Source organism: Rhipicephalus sanguineus, chromosome 1 (assembly GCF_013339695.2).
Source record: "Rhipicephalus sanguineus isolate Rsan-2018 chromosome 1, BIME_Rsan_1.4, whole genome shotgun sequence".
NCBI classification, from domain to species: domain Eukaryota; kingdom Metazoa; phylum Arthropoda; class Arachnida; order Ixodida; family Ixodidae; genus Rhipicephalus; species Rhipicephalus sanguineus.
In genome coordinates, this window is record NC_051176.1 from 332,622,951 (window position 1) to 332,640,768 (window position 17,818).

General features: G+C 44.2%; 1 protein-coding gene across 1 annotated transcript in view; it reads left to right on the forward strand.

Annotated features, from left to right (window-relative positions):
- LOC119379553 (E3 ubiquitin-protein ligase Topors) overlaps positions 1-17,818 on the forward strand; it is a 371,896-nt gene that overhangs the window by 308,785 nt on the left and 45,293 nt on the right. The gene's annotated exons all lie outside the window — the stretch shown is intronic.

Sequence of the window (17,818 nt, forward strand, 5' to 3'; positions counted from 1 at the left end):
AATTTGGCTTAATCAGAACATAGGGAAGGGGGACGTGAGGGAAAGGGTTCTCCCCCTAAATTTTTTTAAAAGTTTGTATGTACACACACATACATATAGGGGTCTGGACCCTCCCCGAAATAAGTGGGGCACATACCGTTTTATTTTTGCTGAGTGAACTTGGCATGAAACAGAAACTTTCTTTTCTTCAGGTTTTGTCCTTGTTGTTCCACAATAAAGTATTTATGAGACAACACTTTGTTTATCACTTTGGCAGCCTTTAAAAAAGGAGAAAGACCGCAGTGGGAGGAGTGATGGAATAAGAGCTTTTCAAGTTGAATTGAGCATGAATATTTAAAAAATGTGGACTTTTAGTTCTTGTAAAATCGAATGCACAATATCAATTTCTACTTCAGAAAAACAAAATAAAAGTGCAGAGCAGCAATGGCAAAAGGAAGTGTCATATTTTCTTCAATCGAGCAAGACCGTTCACACGTTTCGTCAGCACAGTATGTTGTTTGCTTACAGTGGGTACTTGAGAAATGTCTTATGAATCCATCTGCCTAGGCCTTTTTCAGTGGGAGCAAACTTAAATAAACTGCATGCTTGGCCATTGCAAAGTGTTCGAAAAAGCCAAATAGGGAATACTATATTCTGACATCGAAAACTTCAATTAAAATGAAGTGTACAATTTGTATATTATGATGAGATGCTTATGTATGTTTTCATATAACATTAAATAAAAAGCTGAAATCGTTTCAAACCTCCAGAATTTGTCTGATGCTGTTCTACTTTATTGGAGACAGAAGAGAAAAAGATTAAAGAGAAATCTCAGTTATGCACTCTGGTACTTACTGATGTGTGTCATTTGTGCATGAAACCCGATGAAACCATGTCAAAAGCTTGCCTTGGGGGCAGATGATTGCATTGTCTGTCTACTTATGTTTAGTATGAAACAGGGTACTCGCGCTGTCTAGTTCAATTTATGTAAGGTCAATATGAATAGGTAGCTTTAATTTTTATCCATTTGGTTTGTCCAAAAATGAGATTTGTAGGCTAAATAAAAACATCAACTGAACAAATAAACAAGGTCAAGATTCAGTTATGCTGCATGGCTATGTGATATGAAGCGATTGAAAAACTGCCCAATTTGTGGGGGGCTACTCTTGAATGATTCCAAATGCCCCTACTGACATTTATTTATTTTGTTTTAGTAAGTTCAGAAAAGGTCTAGCAGAGAAAAAAAGCTGATGAAAGTGGCAACAATGTCGGCTTTCTACTTTATATTTAAGGAAACAAGTTGCATGCCTACTGCTGGAAGGGGTATTTGATTATAGCAGCTTCAGATGGGCATTATAATTATTACCAAAAGGTAGAGCCGCACTTTCATATTTTGTGAATTGTGCTTTAGAGGCGTTACATGCTTTTCTCACGAATGTTACTGCCTTTTGTGCTAGTACACATCATATTTTCTTCTGCTTATTTATAGGCACTTTGTCCTTGTCATGGCATATATGCTACCAGCTTACTATCCTTAATTACTGCATGATATACTTTGGTTTTCAACGTGGAATACATTGTGCATGGATGGCTAGACTGACTCCAGCTTTCTTCTAGTCATTCTATTAACAGAATTTGCTCTTGCGACCCTCTAAGAGGCAACTAACGAAAGAAGTGGTGAGGTGTGAGAAGCCGCTCCTTATTTTTGCCTCTTTTTCCACCTTTTCTTGATTCTTGAATTTTTGCGGACAAGGCAACCTGAGCCATTGATACCGCTGTCATAGTTCAGCAGTATGTCATAGGTCAGCAAAAAATGTGGAGCTCACTCAGACTCAACTCATGTAATATATTTTGGCCTTAGGGCTCACTCAGACTCACCGAAATTTTCCTCAACCGGAGTCACTCAGACTCACTAAAAGTTTTCTCAACCGGACTCACTCGGACTCAAACTCACAAAATATTACTCACTCAGACTCACAGCTCGATCTGAGTCTGAGTGAGTCAACTCATGAGTTCGTCAGCGTATAATTAGCTTTTTCAAAAGATCAGGATGTCAATGTACTTAAACACCAATATCTCGCATAATCCGTGCTCTAGGATACGCATTTTCATTTCGTACCTTCACATACGGGTTATCAGTGATTGCAATCCAGTAAGGATATTTTTTATTGAAAGATGTGACTTGCATGAGATATTTTTATCAAGAACTTCCTTTGAAAAATTTTGTGGGGGAGGGGGGGGGGAGGTCAAAGCGCGCCTCTGATCAGTAAATATTGAGCTGGGGTATGAACGCTAGTGCGTTGAATTATCTGTGAGTAGAAGTGAGTATCTACGTGAGCTGTCATAGGGCTGATAGTAATGCTGAAGTTGAGTAGTTGTCACCATAGGTCGGCAAAAAAATTTGGAGCTTACTCAGACTCACTCAAATATATTTTGTGCTTAGGACTGACTCGGACTCAGACTCACCAAAATTTTCCTCAACTGGACTCACTCAGACTCAGACTCACTAAAATTTGTCTCAATCGAACTCACTCGGACAAACTCGCCAAAATATTATGCACCCAGACTCGCTCAGACTTAGATCCAGCCGTGAGACTGAGTGAATCTACTCATGAGTGAGTTTGGCGACCTGTGGCTGTTAGGCAAGTGTTATTAGGACAATTTACAGGGCATTTTTTTTAAAGGAACCTATTATAGTCAGGCTTCTGTTTTCTCACATGAACTCCACATCGCGGTGGAAATACTTTGCTGCAGCTTAAATGACATATAAGTGACTAACGTACACTCAATAATTAACTTTATTGATTGACTTAAGGGCAGTTTTTTATATCAGAAAATTGTAGTTCTTGTCAATTTATGGCATACCTATCTTTTAGAAATCACGGAAGTTGCACATAATTTGAGATATTCATAATCGAATTTTAATGGCAATGTTGAAATTTACCATGGCCAGCGCGCAGGAAACACAGCCGCTGCATTACGTGAGACCGGATTTTACCACGATGCATAGGCGGAGAGTTTTCATTTTCCCGGAGGGGGCGGCGGACCGACTTGCTTTTCCACATTTCTCTCTCACTCTCCCCATATATATATATATATATATATATATATATATATATATATATATATATATATATATATAAGAGAGAGAGAGGGTGGAGGGAGTCACTACTTCCAAATTAAATAATGTAATATAAACACCACGATATCATTACGAAGTTCTGTAGTGGGAGACTCCGGATTTATTTTTCAATTTACACAAAGACGTCGATCCACCTCGTAATGCTTGGCTCAAAGCGAAAAAGGCCACATACGCTACTACTCGCTGACTGCATTGCATCAAATCGATTCCCACAATGAGTGGGATCTGCCGAATTTTTTTAGTGACATGCAGGGGGGCGTAGCCAGGGGGTGGGGGGTTGGTTTCACCCCCCCCCCCCCGAAATTTTTGAATTTTGCTTGTGTATATATACACGCACGAACATACATGAAGCATGCTTGACCCCCCCCCCCCCCCAGAAAAAAATGTCTGGCTATGCCCCTGGTGATATGTTTTACTTTGTTAAAACATGCACCAGACAGGAGAGGGTAGGCTAATGGTGGCACAGGAAGCTTTAATTATGCCAGTGAAATCAATCTAAGATGGCCAGAAATAATTCTCAGAAGGTAGAAAATGCTATTTGCTAGCAGTACACCTTGTGCGAAGCTGAGGTTACGAATTTTTCCGCCAAAGGTTGTTTTCTGGACGAGTATTTGAGTTGCTCTTCGGTCGCCAAACTGGTAGTAAAACCCTTTTCTGATAAATATAAAATGCATACCATCTTTTCTCGGCACTTTTATAGGCAGGCATGTCGAAGGGTACCCATTTGTAGACAACCAAGAAAATACACTTCTTTTACTTTTTTTGACTGTGTCGGGGTTGCTTTGTATTCTCAGTAACAGTTTTGTGTTCTGAAAACCAGTCGATACGCGGTTTAAAACTTTTTAACTTGTCATAGCTTAAGTGGTCGCTTCAGTTGTTCATCAAGACAACGTATTCTGCACATACAAATTCGTTTTAGGAGCATTTTCCCACGGAATTTTTTACTTGTCACTGGCCCATGATCCGAATTATAAAAGCCTGAAATGAAAACGAAGCAGTCATAAACAGCCCGCTGTGAAACAGCTGCCAGACATGATGCCCAACACTCCGTTGTCAGTGGACCGGGACCTAACCCAAGCTCTTAAAAAATATCCTGGGCCGGCGTCAGGGGTCTCTGCCCCCCATGAAGAAGTCCGGGGGTGGGCCCGAGCCCCACAGCCCCCCCGTACTCTCCGCCTATGCCACGATGAAATTTGAATGCAGGTGCGTCTTGGCAGTATCTTGTCGAAGAAAGTGGCAAGTCATCTTACTTGCACCAGCAATCACCTTGCCTTTATGTGTGATGTTTAAGGCTTGTCTATTCTTTTTTTTTGGGGGGGGGGGGGGGGCGGTCTGTGCTGTGCTTAAGGAAACCACGATATCTGCATTTTCCTTTGCAAAGCACAAAACTCAGGGGCCACCCCTGCGGAGCTTCCTCTTGCAAACAGGTGAAAGTTTTTACAGCGAAAGCTGTTGAGATCACAAGGGCCGTTTTTCGCCCCGTAGTTGTCCGCCGCTGGTGTCCGTAACCACTATTGCGCGAAATAAGAAAAAAAAACGAAATAAGAAAATCATCCAGGATGGAACGAGCTTCGAACCTGGGCCCTCTGTGTGGGAGCCCAGTATTCTACCTCTGAGCCATGCCGGTGCTTGACACTGCTTTGCAAAAAGATCCTATACAGGCTTCATATCGAGAAGGAACCACATTAACATATGTAATGTAGTGTGGTAGAAGAGTAAAATAACAACCAGGCGTCACACAATGCGAATTACACAACGAGTGGGTTGTTGAATGCTTCCAACCCATTACAAAGGCTCTGCCGTAATTCTTTATCGTCATCAGCCACAGCATCAATAAAGTGCACATAATGCCTTACAGGTGTTTAGCGGGTACCACGGTTCTCCGCAGATTTACGAAAAATTGCATAGTGGCTGCTTCATTGCTTCACAAAAATTATGATGATTTATCGAGTAGTGGGTTCCTCGCAAGTGCACTTCTATTGGTTGCCAAGGAAGCCCATAGGGCTCTCATGATCCATTTCCTCAGGGTCTCAATAAAGTTAATTCCCTCTCTCTCTTTCTCACGTTAACATATGTTATAAAACGTGGTGGGAGAGTTAAATAACGACCAGGCGTCACACAATGCGAATTACGTAACTAGTGGGCCCTTTAAAGCTTCCAACCCATTACAAAGGGATCAGCCATAATTCTTCATCGTCATCAACTGTCGCATCAACAAAGTGCACATAATGCCTTACAGATGGTACCTCGCTTCTCCGCAGAATGACAAATAATGTCGTGGTTGGTGCTTCCCAACTTCACAAAAATTATGATTTGTGCTGTAGTGGGTACATTGCTAGTGTACTTGTTTTAGTAGCCACAATAGAGTTTATAACGGGCTCTAGAAATGCCGCTCTTCCAGCTTTCACTGTGGCTGTGCTGCGCTTTCCGTGCAGGCCTGGCGTTTTTTACACCTGTTTAAGTACTACACATTGCATGCAAAAGAATGTGCAGTTCACTTTTGTATTTCAGATGACTTGCCATTTTTCCTGACCAGATTCTCCTTTGATGCACCTTGATTCAAATTCCGTCACTTCCTTGTCATGCAAAGTTCTGGTCAGACATAGCAGAGTGCCCGCCTTTCCTGGGCGACGGGTGCGGTTGCTTTCGATATTGTCATGAACACTTGATTTGGAATATCGCAAATTGCATGTAAATTTTGTGATTTGTAGAAAATGGATATGCCATAAATTCTCATGCACTGCAGCTTTCTAATGTGAACAACTGCCCTCAAGTTAATAATTAAGTTAAATAATTAAAAAGTTAATGAACAAGTTTAGTTACTTAGTGTCACTGTACCTGCGGCAAAGTATACCTGCCTCAGTGTAATGTTTGCGTGTGAAAACAACACGGGCCTGTCTGTCACAGGATTTTTATGAGAAATATGTATTGTAAAAAAAGAAAACGCATATGTATATTACACATGGGTAGCTGGAAGAAAAGGAGTGGGTAGCTGGAGGAAAATTGTTGGTGTATTGGGTCACCAGTGCTGAGCATTGTTTCTGAAAGGCAAGCCTGACCAACCAACAAAGATTATCTCTAGCATACTTTCTTTTGCAGTGTACACACTGTGCTTCAAGAATGTGTTCAATCGAAATGCTTGCACAGGTGTACATTGTTGGTGATTTCACCGCTGACCACAGTTGTAATCCAGGTTTGTGGTACTGAACAGTCTGCCTGCTCTGCGCAGGTCTATGAAGTGTGTGTATAATGTATATTTGTATATTTTTCAAACTCCTGAATGTAAAGGATGTCTGTGTGGCACATTGTTATATATTTTTGTGTGCCAGTATTCATGATCTATTAATTGAGACAAAGGTGGGCATGGTCTTTTAGGGCCATGGATTGCCACTGTCATTAGTGTTCTTGCTTGAAAGTTGCTGGGTGTTCGTTTTTGTGTGTTTCTATTGAATGTGTTGTGTCAGGTCGTCTGTTTTAAGCCTTAATGCAGTGGTGTTGGAGTTACACTCAACAGGGACATTCCAGCCGTAAACAAGTATGCTCTTGTAGAGGAAGCAATGTAAACTCCATGGATTAAGATAGAAAGAAGTGCTAAATTGCCTGATAAGGCCATCCAGCTAATTTTCTGATGTTTCATGGAGCTTCACATTGGTGGCATAGCTGTTTAGTAGCAAGTCACAGTTTTCAGCTGGAAGTAAGTGAAGATATGAGTGGCATGCCAGAGCCATTAGTCTAAAAAGGTCGGTCAACAATGCTCTAGTGGAGAATAGCAAAAAAAAAGGGGGGGGGGAGGCCTGAGTATTAGTGACATAGGAATAGGGAACTTCACAATGAAATTGTGTTCTTCAGGAATCGAATCTTTATTAAGAAACGGTAGTTTGTTTAGTATGTTATAGGAACTTTAAAGGCTGATAGTCAACACAGCTGAATGGTAAACATAACGAGCTTTGGACACTGTAACCACAACACATATTAAACATGATGTTATAAGATATATCCGTTCATCCAACCCTGTAACAACTCAGCGCAACAATGGGCCTCTTGTGCTTTATTCCAGCCATAAATGACTGATTGGCACTCGTACATAACATCTGTTTCTCAGGATCATCTCCAGGTTTTGAGATGATTAAACTGGCTGGTGGATATCATTCATTGTTGAGCATTAATATATACACTTTTTTCTTTGGCATATAATGCCAATGTTGGATAAACATGATGGTGCCAGACTTATAAAGCCATTTGTTCATTGGGCTTTTGACAGCTTTGCTCATGTGGAAAACATCGCGGAGTAGCTCTGGGTCAAAGTAAGTAAAGCCAAAAGTTGGGAGATTACAAAGGGAGGTTACAAAAGCTGCATCTGCTGGTATCCTCTCGCACTGCCTAAGAAGCCTTCGTACATGCAAGCTCAAGCACTCTGTTTGGGATAGTGATGCATTCAGAAGTTCTGCCACTGTTTTACCACCAAATATGGCAGACTACCGTTTTGATTCTCAGTTTGTATGGTAGGTGTGTCACATTGCTACATGATTTTGTTACGTGCCAACATGTGTTGATAATTGCACCATTGTTATTTGGTTAACCTGCTTTATTGTAATTCACACGAGAAACTTGCTTACCCCTTAATAGTTAGGTTGCTGTTTTCATTTAAGTGAACATATCGAATGTTGTACCACGCACTAAAGGCAATGAATTCTGGGCCATAGTGACATCTCGGGTCAATAATGTGCAGTACATGTAGCCCTGCTTTGCCCTCCTGCTTGATACAAAGGTGTTTTATGCAGGTTTTAGTAATAAATTTTTTTCTGATTACTGTCTGTTCCACAGTGCAGTAAATCATGCGCGTAGCTCACATATTTATATATTTTTTTTGGTTCCATCGAAGGGAGCATAGCTAAATGACCTAATGTGCTAATGTTGAAGACTGGGCATGCTGGTACAGCATAATTAAAGTTGGATAGTGCAGCAACTCAATGGGATACACAGAAGAGATACATGTATAGCAGAACGCTACTTACAACAATGGATTTATTCCCTTATATGAATATGAATCAAATACTGTTCAAATAGTAAGGCAACCATTTTCCAAGCTACTCAAGAATTCCACAACATTTTATTTGAAACAAATGTTCACAAGCTTTAACAAAGTGTAGGGAAGAAGAAGATCATATGCAGCAGTGGGCCACGATGACCATCGGAGGTTGGGCCGTGCCTTGCTGGGTGGTTTCGTCGGCCATTTCTGGGGGAGCGGGCGGTCTCCTGTTTCGGAGTTCCAGGTTGAGTACCCCGCACCTCCACCACTCTGGAACGAGGCTTATTGGCGACAAGTAGCACTTGAAAAGCAGGCTCACGGACGCTGAAGGCGGGCGGCGAAAACCAACAGAAGAATCACAGTCCAAACGCCAACAGCTCGCCCTCGCTTCTTTCAGCTGAGGTCGTGGGCCACTGCCGCATATGGTCTTCTTCTTCCCTACAAAAGGAACATTGCAATTACTTTTAACCGACAAATATAGCACAATTATGTAAACTGAGACAAGCTCATATACAGCAGCAACTAGGGCCTTCGAAATATTTTGTGACTGCAGGCTGAAATATAGCAGTGACTACAATGTTCAAGGTCGTACTTTGTTAACAGATTAAAAAAAACTGGTACATAAATATTAAATCGTCTTCATGAGTTATCATTATGAATGTCATTGTGAAGACAGTGGATTGATGACACTGTCACTTCGGCGACACTACTGGAGTTTAATCAGAAACGTGTTCTTTTGTGATCAGTATAGACTTTTTCACAAACGGCTTCCTGGGCGCCGCGCCGCCATAATCCTCTCTGGGCTGCGCTAAATAAGCGTGACCCCCAGCCGCGGCTGTGAAGTCAGCCTTCACTCCCGCGCGCAGCCCAGCATGGCAGCGTTTTTTTTTTTTTGTAGCGTTAGCTACACTTGCCTAGCCGGAGCCGATTTCGCGTGGGTCATCATGAGCCGTGCTGCGCATGCGCGAGTATGAGCGCGGAGCCGGCATCTCACGCGCTCTCCGCCACCGCCGCGCGCGGCTCGCCGCTGCTGGTGGCGGAGAGCGGGAGGAGTGGCTAGAGTTACTGTATATGCTACCTTTAGGGAGCAGAGTTGCGCCTCTGATAGAACTCGCCGCTCGCGCCACCATTCGCCCAGCGCGCTCACGTGCGCAAAAAGCATCCGTTTTAGGCAAAGCCAACTTCACGGCCGCGCAGGTGCTGGCGATCGCCGCGCCACCACCGCTGTATCAAGCCAAATCAAGCCGTCTGGCGAAGCGCAAGATGGTTCGGCTGAGTTCGGATTGTTTGTCGTTGATGTGGTGGTGTCTTCTGCTGTCCGTTTTTGCGAACGTCTGCGCGGCGCAGCGCCCTGACTCAGTGTTGCGAAGTTGCGACAATGACAGAATGCTGCGCTCCCCACTGCACGAACCGACAAGAGCACGGAAAGGCCTTCTTCTCGATTCCATGTGGCAAGTCTGTCTCCGCCGTCCGTCGCCGTCTCAAGTGGCTGCTGCGCATGAGACGTCAGAAGCCGGCGATAACGAACAGGATATATATCGCTTCTCTCCCACTGGTCAAAGGTTGGCTAAAAATCGAACGGGACAAAACGGTAAAAACATGCGCGAGTGACTGTGTGAAGGTCACAACATGCAGCATGATTCATTCCGAGCACTGTGCGGCATAAAAGTTTCAAACACGACCAAGTGTTTATTATATGCCACACCTACCTAGCCGTACGCGAAATTCTCGTTCGCTTGCGCTATTTGTAAAACACAGTGATAATTTTAGCACTTGTTTTCTCGAGCTATTCACTTAATCTTTTGAAGCGCTGCATCAAAAACTACGTGAAACGAATAATTAGGCTGAATTTAATTGGTCCAGAATCATGACCGTCGCACTTTTCCTATTTGCCATTTAAAACAAAAATATTACTTGCGAAAGTGTTTCATCTCCACCAGTTCCATTTCCACCTGTTCCATCTGAAATTATTGTTTCTCCGAGCTTTCCATTCTTTTTTTTTTCTTCGAATCGAAAGTCATTGCGCCAGCGACGCGAGAAAGTACACGGATCTGCTGGGCCGAGAAGACAGCAGCAACAACAGCAGCCGCGTCGGCTCCTACATTCCAGAGAGGTGGCTTTCCTGCGTAGCGTGGATGTCACGGCGGGCAAGATGGCGGACCTATGCGCAACTCTGCTACCTAAAGGTAGCATATACAGTAACTCTAGGAGTGGCGTCGTAGCCGGGCAGACAGACTGGCGCCGGCGCGCGCCACTCGCCGCTGCTGCTCTGCGTATTGGACCCGCACGCGGCGGGACACCTGCCACCCGCAAACGGAGGAGGAAAAACCGGTACCCCGTGTGCGACGATTAGCGTCTTTCCGGTTTTTCCTCCTCCCTTTGCGGGCGGCAGTCGTCCCGCCACGTGCGGAGCGGGTGTGCGGATAGCGCGTGTATAGTCCTCGTGCGCTCAGTTGATGGCGCCACCGCTCTCCCGAGTGCGCAGCGCCAATGCGGCCACTTCGGGCATTTTGTCCCTGTTCTCCTCCCGGCGCGTACCTCGAAGTTGTGTGTGGCGAACGTCGATGCGTGAAAATATGAACGCAAAACAAGCCCTGCTTGCTTCTTTGCGGCTACGGACGGATAGCAAACGTTCAGGAATACTTGAAACGAAGTAGTTCGCTTCGGCGTGGCGACTTTGTACGCCGCTAATCACGTTTACTGCGTGAGGTAAGAACTCCAAGTGCCGTCGGTCCGTCGAAAATATTCGGAAAATGCGTCGCACAAATAAAAAGCGTGGAGTACGACGAGCGTTTAGAAGCCAGTAAACTTTTTTCTTGGCGTACGATAGAGAATACTTTTTATCGGCAGCCTCGCGCGTCGCTTGTCCTGTGACGGGCGCGCATTAGCAGAAAGCGGGGATAGTTGAAATGACATATTAGCAACGATAAAAAGATAGAGACCGCATGAAGTTCCCGTCTTTTAGTTTTCTAGCGTTGTTGGTACGTCAAACACTTTGCTAAACTATATTTTTGAACATGTGCAACTGTGTTTTTTGTCTAGATCGTGCGATCATGAAGCCGATCCTGAGGCCCCTCAGTCCTACAGTCGTGCACAGCCGACAAATTGGGCACTGCAGAGGAGTGTCTTGCGCCGCAATCGTTGCCACAAATCTCCGTTCGGGCAAACAGTAAATAAGAGGATCAAGGGAACCAACAATGTGTCAATATTACCTGGGGCAGTAGCGCAGCCAGAACTTTTTTTTTCGGTGGGGGTTAAATCATACTTTATGTATCTTCGTCCGTGCGCGTTTCAATGTGTGCGTGTATACATATCATAGGTCGGCAAAAAAATTGGAGCTCACTCAGACTCACTCAAGAAATATATTTTGCTCTGAGGGCTCACTCAGACTCAGACTCCCTCAACTTTTTCTCAACCGGGCTCACTCAGACTCAAACTCACCTATACATTACTCAGCCGGACTCACTCACGCCTTCACCTTAGTCTGAGTGAGCCTGAGTGAGTTGACTCATTAGTCCGTTGCCGTAAAATTAGCTTTTTGGATCATAGTGTCAATCCTTTTTAACGCCAATATCTCACATAATCGGTGCTATACGATACGCCTTTCGATCTAGCACCTTCAAATACGAGTTATCATATATCATCATTATCGTATATCAATCCAGTAAGGACATTTTTATGAAATATGCAACTCACAAGAGATATTTTTATCAAGAGCTTCCCATTAAAGAGTTTGCTGGGGGAGGTCATAGCACCCCTTCCTCTAACTCATACCTCTGATCAATAAATATTAAGGTGGCACGTGAATCCTAGTGTGTTGAGATATGTGTGAATAGACTTGAGTATGAACTTAAGCCGATATAAGGCTGATAGTAATGCTGAAGATGAGTAGATAGGACCACAAGTCGGCAGCAAAAGGTGGAGCTCACCCGGGCTCACTCAAGAAATATATATTGCGCTTAGGGCTCACTCGAACTCAGACTCACCAATATTTCCCTCAGCTGGACTCAGTCGGACTCAAACTCACCAAAATATTACTCACCCAGTCTCAGACTCACGACCCGATCTGAGTCTGAGTCAGTCGACTCATGAGTGATTACCGACCTATGATACATACACATGCAAAATTTTAAAAAAAATTCGGGAGTAAGGGCGAGGAAGGGTGTCAATAGCCAGTGACTTGGACAGAAATCGAAAGAAACTGTGCGAAGACAGGACCAGTTTGCTTATCGGGCGCGCTGAACGGCTGCGATCCAACGTTTTCGCCGATCAGCCTCGTACGAATTCCATGGAAAATGATAAAATTGCACATTCGGCAGTTACCCGGCCGTGTTCTTGTAGCTTTTATGACATGCGAACTCGCAAGAGCAGATAGAAGTCGACTTTTTTCGCCGCGTACACACGCTTGCGCTGCTAGGGGTCATTGCCAACCTGCTGCGGCCAAGCGCGGCGGTACGGAGGGAACGGGGACAATTTGCCAGCAGGCCGCCGCAGTGGCGCTGCATATCCGATTTGAATAAAGTACAAAAATAAATAATTGGGGGAAAAAAGGTTATTCTGCCTTAAGAGGCAGAGAGATGGACTGTGAATTTATATTTTTTGTTATAATAACATAGATTTAATCAATGTAGATAAGGCATTAGGACAACATGAAACAAGGAAGTTTTTTTTCTTTTTTCTTTTTTTTATCCTTCGAGCCTGGTGGCAGACATGTCACCGCCCCGTTATAAAGGGGACGCTCATAGCATCCATCCATCGAAACAGCAGTGCACGTCATAGAGTTTCCTACAATACTTACTAGAGGGAACTCTGGCGCTAGTGTCTATGGGAGCTGCAACGCATGACGCTTCAGCCAGCATGGGAATGATGGGTAGTACACAAATTTGTCTAAACTTCGTACTTTCGGCTCCGTTTGGCTCCGCGTCGGCTGCATCCGCTTTGTCGCAAAACGAAGTTCAGCAAAAGTCAGCAGTTTCACTTCACTACTTTAACCCTTTTAGGCTCACCAATTCAAATCTGCTCACGAAGTTCACAACGGTCTATTCTTTTATCCGAAACAAAAGCCAAAACACACAATAAACAAAGCCACAAGTACGTTTGAAGCCGCAAGCACGAAGACTAGGCAAATTTGTGTACTACCCATCATTCCCATGGTAGCTGAACGATCGCAGCGCCAGAGTCCCCTCTAGTTAATTTTAGGAAACTCTATGGTGCACGTGACCTAAGGCCCCGGAAAGTCTCAAGTTCTCGCGATCGCCACAGAGGGCGAAAAAATCGACCGCGGCGAGTTCCATCGATATGCGCGCAGAGTGGAGCTACTAACTCCTCTTTTAGCGGTCGGCTATCTTAGTTCGCATTTTCCCTGCTCGGGGCGCTAAACCACCCAAATTTTACACTTTAAGAAATTGTTTTGCGCAAGCCAATGAATCATTCAAATATGTTATTTTGCTTTGGATAGCTAGAGAGTTACTTATGTTTAGACTTAATATGTATAGCTGCTTTTTAATTGAAGTGTCAACGTTTTAGGACTTCAGTGATGACTACAGTGTACTAGAATGGGGCAGTGGGCTCACTGCCGTATCCCTGCGCCGCGCCGCCATGGCCCTCTCCGCGTCGACAGCCTGGGCGCCCGCCAGGGGCGCTGCCGCCAGTTTCTCCTGAAAACTTCTCTTGCGGGGTGCGAAGCGCGTCCCCTGGTCGGGGTTACGCTGGTTACGATGTAGTTCCGGGGGGATCAACAAACGCGGAGTTGAAGGCGGTAAGAGGGCCACCCCAATGACACTTAAAAGAGACCAAAAAAAAAAAAATAGAGGGAGGAGGGGGTCGAGCATTTTATTCTTCTTTTAAGCTGATTCCCCTGCAGTGTATGTTCACGCCATTCATTCGTTTGAAGGACCTTTGTCGATCGGCACCACTCGTGCCGCTTTGCTGCACTTACGTATGCTTGTTTTTCTGAAGGATCGGCATTTGTGTGTGTCCGCAAACTGCAACTGTCTCAAAGACGGTCCGCCGCTGCATCTGGACGGGAGGGACGCGCTACAGCCTCCGGCGGTCGTGCACATAGGGCATGCAGCGTACGTGCAGAGAAATTGCTGGGGCAGCGTTTGACAACAAAAACAGCTGGACCCAAAGAAGCTAGGAGTGACCGCGTAGTCAAGTGCGGTAACAATAAAAGCAAAAAAAGCAAAACAAAACAGGAGAGGGGTGACAGCAAAACCATACTCGTATAGAAAAAGGAGATGTAGAGGGGAGACTGAAGTAGCTGTCATTAGGAAGCGGGAGACTCGTAGGGATTGGGCTCCTTTTGGGATGCTCCAGTGCCTGTTAGATCAACGTCGTCGTCGGCTGTTTATTGGTCGTGACCATTTCTGCATTGTTAATCATGGCAAGCATTTGCGCATACATAGGCATGCAGGGGTTTGTGTAAATAAAATCAGTTCAGACGTCTATCAGGCCAGGAGGAGGAGCAAATCTGCCTGCTCATTGCCGGGTGTGCGGCTGTTCTCCTGATCTGAAAGGCACGCAAATTATTGGTAAGGGAACCACGCAATTAATACGAACGGAAAGTGATTGAAGCGGAAATCTGGAAACATATGGTTCGAACAAATGAATTACTGTATCTGTCACTATCAAAGAAAGAGATTGCTTATTTTTTAAAAATGTGGTTACAGATGTCATTCTCTCTTATTGTGAATCACACGTGTTTTATGTACGAGGCATGCGCGCTTTGCTTATCAGGGAACGTTATGTGGTTTCATTAAACCTGTTGCTAGTTCCAGCGAGTGTCTTCTCTTCTTGTGTAAGCGTCCGTAAGCTGGTTTTTTCGTTTCTTCAAGTATGTATACCAACAGGCCCAGCAACAGATTCTCCTCAGCTCATATATGCGAATAAAAAAAAGAAAAAAAAAAGTGAGGCGTTGTTGTGGGGCTCTAAAGGCGAGAGTGAAGTCGCTATGATCGTTACAGTGGCGAAAGGGCATTGAAATCGTATCGATCAGCAGGACAAAAAACTTCAGAAAAACTTCAGCCCCCCAACTACACGCCCTATCTGTTACTGCAGCGGCTACGTGGAGGAGCATTCATCCACGCAATAGCCGCTTAAAACATTGCCCACCCTTCGTAAATCAGTCACAGCGACAGCAGTTTATTTCACAACTCACAGAAAAGTTGCATCAAAAGAAGCTCCGTGTGTTGCGCACCGTAACTTTGACTTTTCTTGCGCGCAAAACAGCAACGCGCGCTAGCCGCGCCCAGCAATCCGCCGGAAAGTTTCAGGTGACGCTGGGAGCCGCGCCGCCTGTCGGCGGCGACATGAAGTGCGTCACGCTCCGCCGCTCAGTGAGCGCACTACAAACTTCTAGAACACTGTAGTGATGACTAACTGGACCAAAATCCAATTTGTATCCATCTTTTCCGTGGCCGTTGGCGTTCAAATTGTTCGGCGGCAACGTATATACGGAAGCACCTTTCGCTTCAGTTCGCAGACGCCCTTTTATCTTTACAGCAATAGTAGCTGACTCAGTTTACCGGCGAATTTAGGAATGCCGCAGCGATCGAGATCGAGGGGTACGTTTCACGCTTTCATGGAGTCGATCTGTTGATTCCGCACCGTAAACAGGTAAGCCGGAGCGTCAGTTATGCTCTTGTTCAATGGTACGTCGTCGTTTCTTTGACATTTGTTACATCAACTAATATATTGCTATAATGACGAATACATAAACCACATATTGTTCAGCGTCAGCTTGGCATTGCCGTGTAACTTGCACACGCGCCACGTCTGGTTTGTGATTTCGGTGTACTGTACCTAAAGGGATTGCGCGTGATTTTTCAATAGGACCCCTAGGCAATTTGAAGTGGCTATGCGTGCAGCGTTTCTAATAATCGAGCACAAGTTTTTTAGAAGAGATTTTATATCCGCAAGGGGCGCGAACAGCGGTGATTATTGAACGTAATGGTAATCGCATTAGGTGAAAGAGAACGTTCTTTGGGGTTCTTCATGAATGATTAGATTGTGTTAAACATTTAGATTATTATCAGCAGTCCTTAAAGTCAAGGGGGCTTAAAGTTAATGCGGTCTCTGGGGGTCTCATACCCCTCCACTGATATTGAGATCTAACACTTATCTCGCCAGAATGTAGGGGTGTGTGTGTGTTGGGACCGTCGAGATTGTTCAGAAACTCTCATCATTCCTTGGTTTCACGATTACTATAAAATATAAATTTTGTAACGAATTTTGCGTGATGAGTATTTTGTACCTCCCACCCTGTAACGGCAGTGGTTTCGCGAATAATATTTCTTATGTCACAAGTGTCGAAGCTTCGTTTCGCTGCTTCCATAGATGGTAATTTTCATTGTTTACTTGATTGAAAGTGTGTATTTCATCTGATGTGTATTTTTTCTAAAGCAGATATAGAATTAATGTAATGATGTGTACTTTCAGAATACCAAGATTTCCCCGACTTCTCTCCAGAGCTCTCAGCATCAAGGCGTGAGACCAGTAAGTGGGAGCTTTCCAAAAATAAAGCACAATGCCATTGCTCCTGCTTAAATTTATATAGTGATATACAGCATTCTTTTCCAGTGCCCCTCAATATCTCTCCGCCAATACAAGAGCCAGCATCCCAGGGGGCACAGGAGCCATTGCCAACAGCACCAACTACACAGAGTAGGTATTCTTCCTCTTATTAAAGCAAGATTAATGCAAGATTACATAGTAATTCCAGTAAGTGTGTCTTCATTCTACAAAACAAAAAGGAATTATCCCCACATGCGTCCCCAATATATAAATATTGGCACTACAACTGGTTAATGATACAGCTCATTACATTAAATAGATGCTTTCATTAAAGCCCTTTTGTTTTAACGTTTTACTGTCTGCCACTGGGTGTGTGCCTACTTTTGGCCAGTCATATACGTGGCTGTGTGACAAAAAATACATTTTGCCTGCGTTTGTTTTGTTCTCATAACATGCAAAAATACCAAATTAGCCTTTTACACTAGCCTGACCTGGTATTTCAATTTGGGCACAGCTTGAAAATTTTGTAAGGGATGCACACAAAATTCCAGGTAATAATACGTTGCATTAAAATACAAATGTATGTGTTTCTAGTGTACCAAACTTAGCAAACCATTTAACCAAAGTGTAAGTTTTAAAGCCTTAGACTTAACATTAGTGATGTGGCTTTTTGATTTTCCAGGAACCCCAAGAGCCAGGACCAGGACCCGGAAAGTGCTCACTCCACGTTATATGAAGAGGCTTCAGCACTACTGCGACGAGAACTCCCACCTCCATCAAATTGTTGCAAGACTTAAAAAGTCCAAGAAACCAATTGCATCTCATGCGCAGCTTCTTCTTGAAGCAGGCAGGTACCTAAAGAAGGATTTTTTGGAGATTCTAAGAGTGCAAATGCATCTGCAACCACTGAAAAAACATGGGAGACGATGGCCGATGCAACTTAGACAGTTTGCCCTCAGTCTTTACTTTACAAGCCCTGAGGCATATGAATATCTATCAAAGGTACTAAGTAGGGGTGTGCGAATAGTGAAATTTCATCTCGAATCGAATAGTGCCGCATAGTGGCCGAAAATATCGAATAGTATCGAAGCGTGCACTGTCAGTAACGGCAAGAGAAAGGAAAAATCAAGAAAGCTACGGCGTGGTGACAGGTT